Genomic DNA, 3,576 nt, shown 5'->3' on the forward strand with positions numbered 1-3,576 from the left:
AAAAAAAAAAAAAAAAAAAAAAAAAAAAAAAAAAAAAAAAAAAAAAAAACCACATGTGAGACAGCAAACCCTACACACACAGGGCTCACCATTATTATGGCTTCAAAATTAGTTTATATAGCTGAAATCAAATTCCAAATTAATAACTGAGCAAATGAACAATGCTGTGATAAATCTCAACAGCTTGATGATAAAAAAAAAAAAAGCCAAAAAAAAAAACCAGAAACGAGGCTGTCATACTGCCAGCTGTAAGGCTTCCGGCCTTGCAAATCTAAAGGTGTATCAAAACCCTAAAACCCTTGTGTACCTATGGCCCTTCTTGTCCAAGCCATTGTATCTTCTTCTTCTTTCAATCTGCAGGATAACGTGGATTGGTAAAAGCATCCCTGGAGATGGAAATGTGGGATAACCTGCAGCGGGGGTCCCTGGGCCAGGTGACTGGCTTTGGGTAAAGGCCAAACAAGAACTGGGCACAGGAGGTGGATTTGGGGGAGAAGCTGCATAAACAGGGAAAGGCCAGCTGCTCCTGAAGCACACAGATACAGTGTTGCTAACAGAAACTCCTAAAGTTGATTCAAGTACTTCCTTTACTTCCCGTTGTAAGTCAGATTTAAGGAAGTATTGCCTTTGCGGTGCGGCACACACACCTGGTCCAACTACCGCGGGAATCCCAGCTTGTGAAGCCCCTCCCCTAGGCTGTGGAACTGGTAAGCAACTGTTAGGGTGGGGACTCTGGTGGTGTCTGGGGTGGGCTTCTTCATGGTGCAGCTGCCTCCGTTACCCACAGTTTTGTAAGCAATCAGCATAAACTCATTGGCTTAACCAGCAGAGCTTGGTTCGAATCATTTACTTGAACTGCTGTTGCCCACTCTGTCCCAGGTGAATAGAAACAGAGAAACAGGCTCATTCATCTGTAGGGTAGGGTATCTTATTATTTGAAAGGTGCACTTGATACAGTACTCCTTTAAGTGTGGTCACCCTGTTTTGAAGGCTACATGGGTGCTCCCCAGTCTCACCGTTAGTCCTCCCCTCTAGGTGAGCTGCTGCTGCCGCCCATTTCCTGAATTTTTCCGCATCCTCACTGGCCCAGTAGCAGCCCTTGATTGCTGGAATTCTCTGGGGCTGTGTTGGCTAAATGAGTCCCCGGTTCTACCTCCTGCAGATCTTTTCCCACTCTTGCTCCTCCTCCTCTGTCACATCTGAGCAGATCCTTTCACCTTCCCTCCATTGGGGCATTGTTGACTACTGAGAATAGGAGGCGCTTTCTCTCTAGCCTCTGAGAAGGGTTCCTGTTGTCAGCATCCGCACAGACCCCCATCCGGCTCCACACACCCCGCCACCCTGGTGCCCTCAGTACTGAGCCATTTGCGTTCTCTGTGGCACCACTGAGAGACTCCTGGTTGCTCTAATCAGTTTTTCTCACGGTATGTGATACATACCGCAGTGGACCTGGGTCCTCTCCGGTCTACACGGTGGAACTTAGCATCTGTCCCTCAGAAGTGAGCATGGCACACTGGACTGCCGCACATGGTTTGACTCTGGGTTCACTGTCTCCCTGCTCTCCTGTCCGTAGTCCATCCACTGTCTGTGACCAGAGCATTGTAAGACAGCCAAGCCCAATATACTCTTTCAAGTGAGGATCCAAAGGTCCCAGAGTCTCATCGGGAGGCCTGCCCTGGCGTTTTGTCCTCAAAGAAAAACCTGCCCAACCTACTATTCCCCTGTGACGGCTGAAACCAGCTGCTGGGGAAAGGTATGGGGTGAAGAGAAGCCATCAGCAGTGGGTCCACGCAGCTGAGGTCATCACGCTGCTGGTCCTCAATAAAAGGATATTCAGATAGAGTAGCCCCAATGCTTGCCAAGCCTCAGCCCCACCACCCAGCAGGGGGGGGGGGTATGGGGAAACCCGGAGACGTCCTGAATGATTGACCAAAATGGTTTTGAAATCTCTAGACCAAAGACCATTAATCTGAAAACGCCTGTGAGTCGATTTGATTTCAATGGGAAGCACGGGAGCCTTTTGAAATGGATAGTGACAGCAGGGTCCGGAGATAACAGGCTGGTAATGACAGGAAGGCTCCCTGAACAAGCCACAGAAAGCCCTGGCTGGCTCCATTTCCATAGCCCCGCTCACGTGGGTTTCAAGACTGACATAAGAATTGTTCCCTCTTCTGTTTCCACCCTGGTCCTGCCCATCCTCCTCCATTCCACCCATTCCACAGAAATGCTGGGCCTTCGGAAGGCGGGACCCATGGACAGATGGACAGATGGATGAAGAAACAGACTAAAGCTAACCAGGAGGGAGGCTAGTGAGGGAGGGGCTGAGGAGAGAAGGAGAGGTCCACGCAAGACGGGCCAGGAAGACCCCTCGGGCACAAGACGGCAACCCCATGAAATGTGTTAGCTAAGAAATCGCTTCCTCAACAAGCCAGGGCAAAGGTTTAGCTATGTGAATGACTGGTGATCATAATGGAAGCCCACTCTAGACACCAATACCCTCTTTAAAAAAAAAATATGCATGCTGGGGAGATAGATGTGGAGAGGTGAGAGCCCTTGCTATGCAAAGGTGGGGATCAGAATTCCAATTCCTATAGCCCACGTGAAAAACCTGGTGTGGCCCTGTTATTCCTGTTATTCCCACACTGTGGAAGGACTGAGGCAGGAGGATTGCCAAAGCTTGTGAGAAAGAGAGAAGGGGGAAAAGGAGGGCGGAAGGGAGCTGTCTTAAGGGAATAAGGCAAATAAGGCAAAGAGTGATAGAATGAGAAACCAGATGCTCTCTTTTGGCCTCTGTATGTGACTCCATGAACAGATACACCTGAATGCACAAACACACAACCACTTGTATACACACACACACACATATGTATAAAATAAAACATATATACCATACACATGTACACACACACATGACCAGATAAAATAATTTTGAAAATATAGTTTTTCTTTAAAAAAAAAATAAACAATAGTATAAATATTGTGAAGTGTAGAAGAGACAGAGCTGCCATCCTAAGAAAGAAGTTTTCAGGACAAAAGCAATGCGCTGTGAAGTGAGGAAGAAAGACAGGAAAAAGAAGGAACTCCTTTTGTGTTGTGTGTGGTCGTGCACACGAGTGAGTGAGTGAGTGAGTGAGTGAGTGAGTGTGTCTTCAGCATGGCACCAGCCACAGGGACCGTCACTGGAAGGACACCGGGGCAAGGTCATGGGCAGACATCTCTCTGCATCTCCCCTCCACAGGCAGAGGAATTAGAGCTGATTTATGAATGTATTTCCACAATTCACTTGAAAATTTGTAAGGTCTGTGCAGCCTGGGAAGGGGAAAAAAAAAGGCGAGGCCCAGTGAAGGAACGCGCCTGCTCCACTTTATTGTAAAATTATCCCCTGCTACCTCTCTAATCCCCTGAAAACAAATTAAATCCTCACTAAGCTGACTTTAAATCAATAGTTTCATTTAAGAATAGTGTGACTTAATAAAAATAAAAAACTAACTGGTCCAGCCAATTTAAGAGGGAAATAAATCATTGCCCAAAGAAAAATAGCAGATTTGACTTGTATATGGGCCCCAGCACTGCAGC

This window comes from Alexandromys fortis, unplaced genomic scaffold, assembly GCF_014885135.2.
Source record: "Alexandromys fortis isolate MF-2015 unplaced genomic scaffold, M_Fortis_MF-2015_v1.1 scaffold_160, whole genome shotgun sequence".
In the NCBI taxonomy this organism is placed as follows: domain Eukaryota; kingdom Metazoa; phylum Chordata; class Mammalia; order Rodentia; family Cricetidae; genus Alexandromys; species Alexandromys fortis.